This window comes from Cyprinus carpio, unplaced genomic scaffold (genome assembly GCF_018340385.1).
Source record: "Cyprinus carpio isolate SPL01 unplaced genomic scaffold, ASM1834038v1 S000006527, whole genome shotgun sequence".
In the NCBI taxonomy this organism is placed as follows: domain Eukaryota; kingdom Metazoa; phylum Chordata; class Actinopteri; order Cypriniformes; family Cyprinidae; genus Cyprinus; species Cyprinus carpio.
In genome coordinates this window covers 218436-232868 of record NW_024879193.1, presented here as the reverse complement: position 1 = coordinate 232868, position 14433 = coordinate 218436, and the positions used below count along the sequence as shown (strand labels likewise).

The window sequence follows — 14433 nt, the reverse complement described above, 5'->3', positions numbered from 1 at the left end:
TATAGTGAAGAATATGAGGTTTATTAATTTATTAAATTAAGTTGTAATAAGAAGTAAGCTGGTATGAAAAAACTGAGGATAATCTAAATACTTAATGTTGCAGAGAAAGATCACTTTAAAAACTGTGCCTGACAGGCCGGTAGGTCAGCTTTGGAAAAAAAAAAAACGAGTAGTTCGCCAGTCTGTTGATTCTTCTCAGTGTCTGCTGGTACTGAGGTGCTTTGGAGCTGAACTGAACGTGGGCTGCACATTTATTGATGCATTCTATGAAAGAGATCTAATCAGATCTCTCTTACTGTTACTGCGTTTTATCTACAGGACAATGCTAGACCCCTCTCTCTTCCCGCCGCATATCCTGAGAGATGGAATGTGCTGGCTCAAACTGAAAGCGCTTTCCGGTGAAAAGAGAGGAATAAATTTCTGCTGTATATTTTTTCACTGCTTTTTCTGCATTTGTCCACCAAAACCAAATGTCTACCTGCTTATCTCACACCTCAGCAGAGACAAAAGAACCAGATCTTAGTTGAGTGTGAACTTTTCAATAATGCAGAAGTTGCAAGCGATTGCCCATTTACAACATGCATTAACACTACTGCTTTAGTCTGCGGTGAAATGAAAGATTTAAGAGAAAGAGAGCCAGGGAGGTGAAAGATGAACCTTTATAGTTTTTTAGGGAATAACACATGCAGTTTCACATTAACTAAAAACTAACATTATTAAAAAAAAAGTTACTTGGAAAAAACATTAACATTACTAATTTTTTCTTTTAGCTTTACTTAAAATTACTAAAAATAAGTAAAACCAAAAATGTAATTAAAAACTATATAGACAATTAAAAAAAAACTAAAATCAACTTATTACTGTTAATTAAAAAAAAAAAAAAAAAAAAAAAAAAACATTTTTGTTACTTGCAAAATAACAATAAATTCCTAAAATATTGTACTAAAATAATGAAAAATAAAATTTTATAAAAAACTATATTTTAGACATTTAAAAAAAACAAATCTAATAAAAATGACACAAACCACATAACAAAAATAATTAAAACTTAAACTAAAAATATAAATTGAAAATTCTAAAATATCTAATTTAAACATTGACAAAAATATATCATTATTAATTTATTATCAATAATAACATAAATACTGTATCTGTCCGCATTGTAAAAAAAACAAAAAAAAAAAAACAAATTGTAAAAAAAACAAAAAAAAACAAAAAAATTATACACAAAAGGCTAATAAAAATATATTAATGATACTGAATTATCACTGGTCCCACTTCTCTGATCCTTTTTGAGTTACGGAGAATGTCGTCTTCATGTCATAATTGGTGACAAACTATAACCAAACGAGAACTTAGAAACGAAAAGGAAGATCTGTTTGCAACTCATTTTGCTTTTCAAAAATCTGTTGTATATTTAGATTGTTTGGATGATGAGATGAGGTCTCTAACAGGTACTGGAGAGAAGAGGTTACAGAAGAGTCAGAGAAATGAATTCTTCAATTAAATCACCGACAAACACTTTATCTTTTTGGAATAAAAGTGCAATGAATCATGCACAATAAGACCAAGAATATGCTTTAAGGGGTAAAAAGGGTCAAATTTAATGTCAAGCCAATTTAAGCCTGCAGAGTGAACTCTTCATATCCGACTTGATCCCTATGCAGAGCGGCAGCCTTTCCAGAGCACAAAACAAATATATATGAGGTCCTCTTACAAGATCCTTAAACAGCTCATTCAGCATGGGTGCCCAGTGCTGCTACTTTATCTTCTCTTCCTGTGCAGGAGCTGGTGGTGTTGTGTTCAGCTCTTTGATTGGTTCTTCCAAGTCCTCTGACCCTGTGGAATGCTGAGGGGAATTCCTCAGCCTCCCTTGCTCAAGTGGATCTGTCATGGCTGCAGGTTGGGACAAGGACCGAAAGAGAGCAGCAGAGGCATTTCAGGAACCCGCTAACTTTCTCAACAAGAGGAGGAGGATTACGAGCGCTAGTAGAGGCCTGCTTGAACCGAACATGCACAGTCATTTTCTGCTTGCCGGAGAGAGTTTATTAAATGCTAAGCTTTTGTTTTTGATGGAGAGTAAAGCTCAAAGATCGATGATGAGTCACACATTTAATTAAATGAAGGAAAATGTGTTGCTGAGCGGGACCATACAGCAACTGTCTGCGATCTATGGCTCAAGGCCACATGTTTTTTTTAATTTGATGAGGCATGATCTTCTCTCTCAAAATAAATCCATTAATGAGAGTTTAAACTCTTAAGCATTCCATAGATGTTTCCAGCTCCCATATATAAAGAAAAGCATCACTCTTGCTCCATAAATGAATTCAAATAGTCTTTTCATTCTTAGCTCCCACAATCCTAAGCTGGCGTATACACCTCCCCTCTTTCTGATTGTTTTACAATGAGGATAAAAAAAAATTAATAATGATCTCTCTAGAGCAAATGTTTTGCTTGGACTTTCACATTCCCAAAGATTAATTTCATGTCACTCTATTTAAACGAGAAAAATGCATATGTTTATGGGAGGGAATAAACAACAGAGAATGAGCTGTTCAGTGCATGGCATGAATACATGAGATTTGGCTTAAGCCACTCAGCCTTGTCGTTTTTCATCCCAGCCATTTCTCTGTTTGATTCAGGTGTGTGGAGTCTTTGAAAGCTCCAGCTGTGTACTAATGATGATGATCCCCTGTGGGATTCTGTGCTGACTTGTTGACTCATGAGCCTGGGTTGCATGCGGCCGAAATGTTGACATTTATCATTTGAGACATTCCGAGACATCAGCGGTATCTAATACTTGAGTGGAGTAGAAGTCTGTTTTAATTCTATTTTAAAAAGCAAGTTTGAAATGATCACTTGCTCATCCTCACATCATTCTAGACCAGTAGGATTTTTTTTTTCTTCCTTGGAAAACAGTAAAAGTGTATTTTTTGTTGAATATCTGGCTGCACTGTTACATATAATGAAAGAGTGAATAGGGATATGTGCTATCAAGATATAGAGTCATCATTTTTTAAGTGAGCTATAAGATTGTACCAGGATTTGGACTGGGAAGTTATTAATTACTTGATTCAGACTCACTTGGCCAGTTCTTTTATGTATGTAAAAATGTCACAGCTGGTCCCTGAACTCAAGATGACCTGACAAAATGATTTTTTTAAATAAACAAAAATTAAAATAAAATAAATATATAATAATATATGAAATATAATGCTTTTTATAAGCATAATAGTTTGTCTTACACAGTTACTGCTTGACAAAAATCAGTAGCCAATATTATTTTAATATCATTGATATATATTATAGTTTTTGTTAATATTTACATATTAATTTTTTTATATATATTTTCCTATTTCACTTTCATTTTTAAATTTTTAAAGTTATTTATTTTTTTGTTTTGTTTATTTGTCATCCGTTGTGTGTTTTTATGTGTCATTTTTTATTAGATTTTCCTATGTCTATTTACTTTTTTATTTTATTTAAAACACAAAAATATAAAAATATTTGAAATTGCCTTTTTTTACATTTTATTTTATTACATTTCATATTTATTTTATGGCTGTAATGAAATGTTTTATTAATCATTTATTTTTAGATAACAATACAGAAGAGCAATATCACAAAAAATCACTTTAAGAGTGATTTTTCCCACTGCTATTTTGAGCGGCAAAAAACTTTTGACAGCCAATCCAAAATCTACACACTGAGAACAAGCAGTGAGCTTAGAATAGGCATAGCGTTATAGTATGTTGGTGTGGATGTAAATATAGTTATCATTACAGTTACTGTTTATGGATTTTTTTCATTCTTGTTGTGAACAGATTGGTTTCATGTAATAGAGCTAGAAGGTTTATTTTCATCCTATTTCAAATAATGTCAGTCCTATAAGAGATGATACAAAAAAACAAAAAATTCTAAGAGAATTTATGAATTTGTCTTGTCCATTAAGTATTTGTCAGCATGTTGCTATATTGTTGCTAGGATTGCTCCAGGATTGTGAGGTAGGATGTTGCTTTCGGTTTGTACTAATAATTGTCCTAGCGTTGAGAGTGGTTCCATAACATTTGGGGCTGAAGTCTGTTTTTGCAGATCATCTTAAAGGCGAGCTGTAAAAGGGAACATCATGAAAAACACACATGGAACTGAACAAAATAAATCACCCACAGCAAAATATCATAAAAAAATCATACTGAACATATTATATCAGATGAGAAGGAGTGAAGGTGTCTCATGCATAAGTGTAAATGGTCACCTTGGGAGCTGGATACGTCTGGTTCCTCACTCATCATTACTCTCAGTGCTCTCAGGAAATGTAATACACAAGGCCCACCTTTCAACACGTACAGGAGAATACAAATTAAATGAGCCCAGAGTCCCCCTCGAGGCAAACACTGCTCACAACACAAATCCATCATCAACCATGGGACTATTTTTGTTCCACATTTGTTTAAAAGGAAATGATTTAAGGACTATAATGGTTTAATAAGATGTTAGGCTTGGTCATGTACTTTCTGCCCCAAAGTTCCAAAGGTCTTAGTGAAGTCAAGCACGCACTATAAGACTCAAGCTTGGCACCTGTGATGGTTTCACACATGATGACTGATCTACTACAGGAAGTCTCCCCAAGCACTGTCACGTCTCTATTTTTGTCTGTTTCTATGTACGTATGTGCAAATCAACACAAAGGTGACCTTGTAATCTTCAATTAGTTGTGTTGAGTGCTCACCAGCATGGAAGAAAAAAAAATAGGGTTTTAAGTGTGCGTAGCACTGAGTTATTTAATTGGCTTTTTCCAGCATATGATTCTCTGAAACACTCCCCACCTCTACACCATAACGAGAGCAGTGATTGCATCCAGCAGGAACTATAGCTAAACAAGTTTCAAGGTCAGCAGCTATGGTAGTCTCCTACAGAGGAAACGTGAGGTTCCATGATGTGCTTTTCTGGACCTCTCAGCATGAGCTTCTGATCTGTATGGATTTAGAGAACTGCAGCTGAAGATGTTAAGGTCACCACGCAAACATGTTTTCATTGTGGTCAGGTCGGTCTACTCTCGCACAGCCAGACTTTTCCACTTCAATGTCTGGTCTACATTGAATCCTATTCTGGCCACAAAATGACCTGAGACTGACAATTTTTATGCATGCATGCATGTATTTATTTATGAAGTAGGAAATAGTTGATGACAATAATGATCTGACTAATGACTTTTATTAGGGCTGCATAAATAATTGCATTTTAACAGCATTTTGCATTTCTAATAAGAATAATGATCTGCAGTATTTTCCCACCTGTTATTTATCCTGAAAATAGTTCTTACATTTCAGTTAACTTGTATTGGTAAAATGTATAAATGAGGCATGATCATGTATAAAGTCATATGTTTGTCATATAGCCTAAATATCAGGTATCTTTCAAAGACCTAATGCTTAAATATGGTGAACTTGGGAAAATCCAGTGATTGTGTTTTCATCAAAAGCTTTCTTTACAGAAACTAGCTACTTTGGCAGAAAAAACAACTACATATTTTTCAGGTTATTAGGACCATTTTGAGTCACAAATACTAAAAAAATAAATTTTTTGAAACTCATGTTAAACCAAAAGAATTTCCCCAAATATTGTCAAACTGTTGTCTGAAATATTGCCAAAAAGTTAAGGGGTTGTGACTTACCAGCATGCATTGCAGCATGAATAAATTATGCAGTTGATGTTTTGTCATTATTGTGTTATAATGTTAAGAGCTCATCATTTTGCATTTGTTGATTGTCATCATTCTTAAGGTTTGTGCGTCAAGGGTTGAGGTCTCTAAAACTACTGTGCTTTCAGATAGCATAGTTTATTTCACACATTAAAACGAAATATTATGGCTACCAAAAATAATGACTTTTGTCTGTGAGACTAATAATGTGACTGATAAAGAAAGCAAATAGTTGAATCTGTGGTTTCCTCGATTACATGCAAGAATTATTAATTAATCAATTGACAAAAACATAGCATTATTACAAAATTCTGAATGGATATTTGGGACCATTTATAACCATTGAGAGTCAATTAATATAATGTTATAATAGCTGATACAGTGTTTAAAGTGATTTTTGTTGATATCATCTTTCTAATGCGTAGAGTTCAGATGCAGTTGTTTTGGGAGGTTTTCTTCAGGATGTTATATTCTCTGTTGGAGGTGTGTATATTGTATAGCCAAAATGACTATTTATGGTTGCTGTTGATATTCTGTAATGATCAAATTTATATCACTAATAAAAATAAACCTTCCCTTAAATAAAGAATGAAGAAAGGTTTGAGGAAAGATTAGCTGAATTTGCAAAAACTGTAAAGCTGAAAAAATGACTAGGTCAAAATAAGATGAAGGATTATACTGAGTTTGACAGAAGAGTTTATAGCTACTTATGCAAGAAATGTTTCTCAGGCTGAGAGCATTATAGGTAATATAATCTTCTGTTATGAAAATGTTATGGAAATGATGGAAATATCTGACATTTTGACACCAATTATATTTCTCTCTGACTAGGGGAAACATGCACTTTGGCTTAGTGGTACTATTTTACTTTTTTTCTGAATTTATGAACAGTTGAATGGCAGTAATGGTAAAAGATTCATAATAATCATGTTACTACTCTTCTCATAATAGTAATAATTCCACCATACACAAAAAGCTAAATAGATTAAAAGACTTTGTTCCCTGGCTTGTGTTGTCAAATTCAATATGCCATCTGAGCTGGGCTGTATTACCCCTGTTTACGGTATTTGTACTGAAATGATTATCTGGTCATCAAGGGAACTTCACTGAATAATCCAATCACCACTAATCTAATCCATTGAACAATCTATTTATAGAAAAAAGAATCGACATCAGCCAGGGAGTAGAGAAGAAGCCCTGGCGCGGACGCGTGCTTTTAGTCTTCTTGTTGTGCCAGATAGATTTTGTCTTCCAATCAGGGCTGTTTATGTCTTTCAGGCTATAAAGGAATATCTTTAAAATATTATAATATATAAATATTATTTCATATATTTTCTATTATATAATATAATATTTCATAGATTTTTTCAATGTGTGAAATGTAAAAGCAAATATACAAAAATATAAAATGCTGCAAATACATAATTAAAGGTAAAAAAAAAAAAATCAAGACACATTAATGTGAAATTTTGGATGTCATAAAATATTGCATATAACAAAAAAAAATTGTAGTAGACTCTTTTATATTATAGTAAAAAAAAGCCTTAATTTTCTAGAATTTTGATTTCTTTTTTTATTTCATTTTGACATGTTCTGACGTGGCGTTGTGTGAATGACCTGATATCCGAAGCTCAATCATGTCTCCATCGCGGAGCAAAGATCCTTTTTGATCCATCTTACGATCAGTCAGCTCTGTCCCCTCTATTCAGATTAATTAAGTGGAGCTGCGAACTCAGGTGGAATCAGTGATTTTGAATCATGGGAAGCTGTGGTTTGGGTACCAGTCTCAAACAACATGTCTGAAATATCTGCTCTGATTAGTTTTAGTAAGGATCAGCATGAACCTAAAGTTGTCACTTTGTCACAGCACTACAACATTGCATTCCCAAATGCATTTTTAAACTAACAGCACATGTATCAATATGTATTCGCAAATCAGTATTTTTGACAAATACTCTTAACCTACTGATACTTCAAATTTTAGTTGCTACTAACAAAAACACCAACGCTGTCCCACAAAAAGCAAACATTTTAACATTGGTCTGTAAGTCACACTTTTATTGTGAAGTTGAAGCTTGTCACAGTGTTGCCAGTTCTTAATGTCAGTCTCACAGTTCACTAAACAGCCCTGCTCTCAGACATGCCCTAATTCCTCACAGCATTACTGGGACAAACCAAGGTCATGTTCTTTGTTTAATTTTTCCACAGACTGCTCTGGTTGATGGCCAAAGTTACAGGAGTTTCCATTGATGTTACATGTTGCATGATTACTTTAAAGGGACAGTCCACCCAAAATTAGCAGTCTGTCATCATTTACTGTTGTGTTAAACATGTACGATGTACTTTGTTCTGGTGAAAACACAAAGAAAAGACATTCTGTAAAATTGATTCCTCTCTTTATCTATAAATTATAAATAAAAAATCAATATGGTCCAGTTTTTTTAAAACTCCAGAAAATAGTAAAAATACAGGGTAAACATTACCTGTGTATGTGGCATTTGTTGTCAGAAAAAGTAGGAATCATGGAGACAAATCTTATTAAAGCTAAAATATAGTGAAGATTAAAATACAGAATCCCAATTTTTTGGCAACCATGTAAACATTACCTGTGTATGTGGCAGTGACATTACGTGTGCTAAAACATTCATGGTGGCTGAGAAGGGTCAAAATGTAAAATAGAATCAGGTATGAAGTGAATAATAAGTGATATTATGCTTTTCTAGTTACACCCATAGATTCTGCAGCTTTTGTTAATATGGGAGGATTTTTGCTTTCATGTTTCAGTATATGAACCAGATACAGGAAGTGGAAACTTGTGGAGAAAAATAAACAGCTATTAACATAGTTTTGTTTGGTATCACTAGCGTGATGCAGAAATGATCCACTTCTTACTTCTCAATCGGTGTTACATTGTCCATTTAACTTCATTGCTGTCCAGGAGAAACAATTGCAGATATTAAAGATATACAATTTGTGCTTTTTTTTTTCTGTATGGGGAGCAGCTCATCTCTCACTCGCTCACTTCTTTTTTCTCTCCCACCTCACACACACACGCGATAGCTGTGATGCCCATATCTGTGATTGTCTCCCTCACTTGGGAGTGTTCATGGAATCTCAGATAAAGCTGGTGGTGAGTGATCCTCCTCAGAGCCAAGGCCTCTCTCTTTCACAGGATGAGATCAGACTCTTGCTACTGTAAACCCAAACTATGCTTCTACTGTTACTTCGTACCATAGTACAGTTTTGGTCTGATGTTTGTCTACAAAATACCCCTAAATATAAATACTTAAAAAAAAAAAAAAAAAAAAAAAAGATAAAAAAGATAAACAACTTTTGGTACTTCTTTTCGACATAGTGATATTGCCTGTTAGTGAAATATTTCATGCTTATAGTTTGATTTTTTTCTTTTAACTTAACTCACACAACACACTTTTCAGTATTAAATAATATTGAAAATATATTCACCTAAAAATGAGGATTCTGTCAATATTTACTCACTCTCATGTCATTTCCAATCCTGTTGAACTTACTTTCTTCTGTGGACCACAAGTGTCCGTATTGTTTCTCCAAACATAGTTTGGTCAGTTTTTGACAAAATATTAGGCCTATCTTTTGTGTTCATACAGTCTCAAGTCATACAGGTTTGTGTCGATTTGAAGGTAAGGTAGAAAATGTAATTTTTGGGGTGAGCTTATCCCTTTAAGATATGTAAAGAATAATGTAACAGGAGCTTATCAGGTCATCGTTTGTCTCACTTTGTTTTGGCTACTCTGTAGTGTCTGAATTGAATGTGACGCATCATAGTGCTGCACGCTACCTTGCTTTTTTGTTACGTGACGTTTTTTATCAGGTGACTTTAGCCATGGTTCAGTATGGTTCCTTGATTTGCCGTAGCAGAACATGATGATCATGGGACTGATATGATAAAATATGGTTGGACCTAGCATTGCAATCCATGAGAAAGGTCATGGTCGCATGATGGTTTGAAATGCGTTTAAAATCTTAGTAGTAGTGTTTGGTTTTTTATATTTTTGTGTTTTTGTGAACTACAACCATAATCAGCTTTTGGCATTTTAATATAGGCGCAGTGAGTCTTTTATTGCTTTTCATAGTTATGTAACAAAAAATTCAATAACTTAATGTGAAAAATGATGCCAGGGCTCATTGGGAAAGCATGCCTGTTGCAACATTTCTGCAATATGATGTTATGTTGCCTTTTTATTGGATGTATTGGAAGCAGGCAAATCTGAATATGGCATTGTTTTATTATGTTGCTTGTAGTATATCTAAAATGGTTAAAAAGAAATACTTTGCCATTTAAAGTTAGCAAGGGTTTCTTTTGTTTTTTTTGTGTACAAAAGTATTCTCCGGTAGCAGCTTCAATAATGTTTAGTGGTTGCAAATCACTGATTGCGCAGATGACTATTCTGAGGAAGATTTTCTATACTTTCTGGTCCCTTGACGCTGCTATTTATTTGGCAGTCTATGGGACAGTCTCAAGCCTCCCAGTTTTCTTTCACCTAAAAAAATCTTAAACTATGTTCCAAAGACAAAACAAAGCACTACGGGTTTGGAACCATTTGCTTGGGGTAAGTGATTAATGACAAATTTTCATTTCGGGATGGGGAAGTAACCCTTTAATGCTCTTACTGCTTTTTAAAAAAGTACCTAAACTAAACTCCAACACAGCAACTAACCATTGTGGCTTTTGTGGTTTCACCAGACTCAACCCAAGTTCAGTGTACCAGAGTGAAGCTTTACGAAGAACAAGTTTATACTACGCCACAAAAGGCAAAAAAAATATAGAGCTTTGGTTTATGTGATGCAAAAGTCGAAAAAAAAAGTAATCAAATCAACGGTACTTCTATAAAAGTGTTTTGAGGTAATAAATTATAGTATTGTGTGAAAAGTAGTCTTTATTGATCGATAATCTGCCCAATGTTAAAATGAATAAACATTTTGATTTTGCTTTACTACCACTATTGTTGATTTCGGACTGGTAAGTGCAGTGAATTGTGTTGTTCAGGTACATTTTTGGAGTTTGCTAAAATGAAGTCTCCAGCATTTCTGCCATTTGTTTTAGTTCTTTCTTTCCAGTGCTTCTACCCACTCTCTGTGGTTTGCTCAGTGTAAACACTAATGTAAGCAGCAGGCGTGCATCAGGGTGCTAGTATGAGACAGGTACTCTTAAGTTTGGGAGAGTCTTTCCTGCAAAAACCACTGACAAATATTAGTCATGACTGATTGCAGGTTTGGTTCAGCACTCTCACCTGTGAAAAAATCTCTGTAATGCCATTTCTTACTGTGCGGAGGGGGTCTTGTCTGAACATGAGTAAACTTACACTCAGCTTTAAGAACCGCATGACCCATTGGTGGTGGCTGTATTCACTATATGGGGAGTGTTACTCAGAAATGGGAATGTCTTCCACTGATGTCCACTAGAAGATCACTCAACTCTTACTGCTGCTTTCTAATAAAAGTTTTAGCAAAGAACAATCTCGGACAGGCCGGGATATTGCAGCACTATTCAAAAGTATAAGGAAAGCTTTGACCATCTAACCATCAGTGAGGAATGGGATCGAGTTTAACAACTCTCCCAAGTCCAAACTATTCTTGCTAAGATCACCGCACTGACATCTGGCGATAGAGCGCAGTCCCCAGGGCTCAGAAATAGCTCCGTCGTCTTTTCATGACATCATTCATTGCTCTCAGAGCAGAGAAGCTAAATTTCTTAGCTCCAAGGGCCACAATAGTTGTGGTTGCCAGAAGCACTGAAGAAGAAGGTTGAAAATCGACCTGAAAAAGTAAGGAAAATTTACTGTTTAAAAACTCAGTTTTTCTTTGTTGATATAAGCTTTTACATACTGAGAAAAAAAAATAATAATAAAAGTTTTTAAATAGGTTTTTAACCTTTATGCTAAACAATTATTTTCAATTTATGATCTTGGGGAAGTTCCACACTACAATAATCACATTACTGAGGAACAATGTTTTTTGCATAGTTTACATTTAAGAACTCAAGTTTTTTTTCAGCTGATAATTGATACATAGACAGCCAGTCATGGTGTTCAGACTTTAAAGAACAATAAACAAGACAGTATACACATGACAATAGCACTCATGTAATAAACAGAACACTTTCATCCGGGTTGGTGTGAAGATTTTCCTGTCAGTTAAATCAATCTTAATAATTATCGCTTTTGCTGTGGATGGGTTTAGTATTTAACCATTGTAAAATGTAGAGTAGCACATACATTTTCTTTTTGTTTCTTTTCCTAGTTATTTTTCTTGTTTGTTTACTATTTTTAGGGATAGATTTTGGCGACAATTCTGATTCACAAGCTCTTGATTTGACTTCTTTGATATCTGTAAATTAATTTTATATCATAGGTACATAAAAAAGTCCATACTATTGTTGAATTCAATTGCTATATATTTTAGATGTAGGCTTCCAATAATCAGCATTTAAAAAGTTGTATACAAACATTTAAAGGAAGTTTTTTATGATATAATTGTTTGCGCTAATGATTAAAGTTTAATACTGAATTTTTTAAAACTTTTTAAGGGTGACCCAGTTTTTCTAGACTAATTTTCATTAAAAGAAAAAATGCATCCTGATATCAGTTTCATGAACGCTTTCCAGTGGTTGCTCTTTTTTTTCTGTTCTAGCTCAAGTACATGTTTTCACTGTTTAGTATGTATCACGTTTTTTCCACTTACTTGCTACCTAGCAAACTTATAAAAATCTCCCTTCTGTGACGCCATCTGCCTGTGGAATAGGCAAAGCAGCCCATGACTCTAAAGCCCTGGTCATGTGACAGAGCCATATAAATACCATTAATAAATCTTTACATTCAGTTGCATATAAATTTGTCATTTGCTTTTTCTATACATGTGTGTGGGTCCAAAAAGAAGGTGCAGTTCCTAGTAGATTATTAGATCCAAATGGCATGGTGGCAAAAAGTGCTTGCTGTTTTACAGGACGTCTCTGCCAATTTGTTGAATCACTTTACCCCCTCTAATTTTTATTCTCATGTATAATAAAAGCGTGCTAGAGGGGGAGGAGAGAAAAAAAAAGGAGAAACTGCACCTTTCCTTTCAGGTTTAGGGCATTGCTTTCTTTCTCTAATCTGTTTTTTCCATCATTCTTTTCTATGCACTCAAGACCATGCACTTACACAATTTACTCCTCTCAGCGCTCATTTCCTCTTTTTATGCATGGTGCTTTGAGTGCTGTATTTTACATCAATTGTTTCCCTCATTGAGATCCAAATCAGAGAACAAAATTAAACTCATTTTTTTATTCAAATGTAAGACTTTTTAAGCAGCAGTGGGTTGTACAGATGACTTTCTTTCCCAAGAATCACTTGAGATTTGGCACTCCTAGGTTCTCATCACCTACATTTTGTTTATTCTGCTCTGTTTCAGCGAAAACCAGAATGAAATGAGAAAAATTAAGTTAGCAGTTGTGAGAACATGTTGACCACCTTACATGCATTGGCATATAAATTTACGCCCGTAAGGCCCATATTTTGGTATTTAAAATTTTAGAAAAGGTCACGTTGAAATGAAAGTAGCAAGCAAACAGATATTTTCTTGAAATGAAAAAAGAAAAAAGTGTGGTCCTATGAATCGGGTGTTGTTGAGTGGGAGAAGTAGATGAACACACGCTTGTGGTTTAAAACACAGAGTAAAGGACTAAAGGAGTCTCTCCGGGTCAATTTCTGTGCTGAAATTAAACATGCACTCAGTGAATTGTCCACTAAGATATAATTATGCATTTAGAAAATAGATGAATAGTATTCACAGAAAAAATCGATTTTAAATCTTTTATTGATGGGTGTTTTCTTGTTCCTCTGCCCATAGGCTCTTCGAGTCGGCGTACCCAGAAAAAGCCCAGCCCCCAATTTCAGCACACATTCAACATTAATGAAACCGGAGCCGTGTATTACTGTCCCATCACCATCGGACCAGCATGACTGCCCCACTGGGAGGATGGACCTCATCAGTCCAAGGTAAGAGGTATTCATATGACTTATCAGAAATCTTGGGCTTTAAAGCAGGAAAAAAATAATTTGACTCAAAAAAAAGAATTGATTCTCTGAAACCTAGGAAGTGTGCTTATTCAAAGTAGAAATCGCTTGTAACATTATATACTGAGTATGTATTTAATTAAATGTGTCCTTGCTAAAAAAAAGTATTAATTTCTAAAATATTAATTTAATTTAAAAAAAAATGTTTGAACTGGAATGTAGATTTGACTTATGATGTCATTTTTAGCTTTCAGAAGCTGAATGTCATTGACAGTGTGCTGCCGTAGATCAAAGGACTTAAGGCAAATTTAGGACATTCAGTTCACAGGATTAGATTGTGTCTCCACATCCACATATCAGCCCTTGACTCAGCTGACAGTCCTATCTATTTACCCAAAATACCTGCTCCTGTTTTAGGCATAAGTGAAAGTTAAGACAAGCCTCAACTACAGCAACCATAAAATTCACCTGTCTGAGTGCTGCCAGCTCAACTCCATGTTATTCAAAGACCCTTCATCTTCACATTTCCAGCCTGCCTTTCATCCCTCCTCTGTCAGGTCAGCTTGACTGGCTCATGTTGCAGGCAGGGATTTGCTTTCAGAATTAACATGATATGTTCAGCACAGGAAGTGTCTGGAGTCTGTGGTAACATAAAAGTTACTTTGAGCAGACATGAGAGCATGTCTGTTCTGGTTTTAC

At 34.6% G+C, this 14433-nt stretch overlaps 1 pseudogene; it reads left to right on the top strand.

Moving 5' to 3' along the window:
- The window catches only part of LOC122143879, a 38969-nt pseudogene that overhangs the window by 4845 nt on the left and 19691 nt on the right, over window positions 1-14433 (top strand).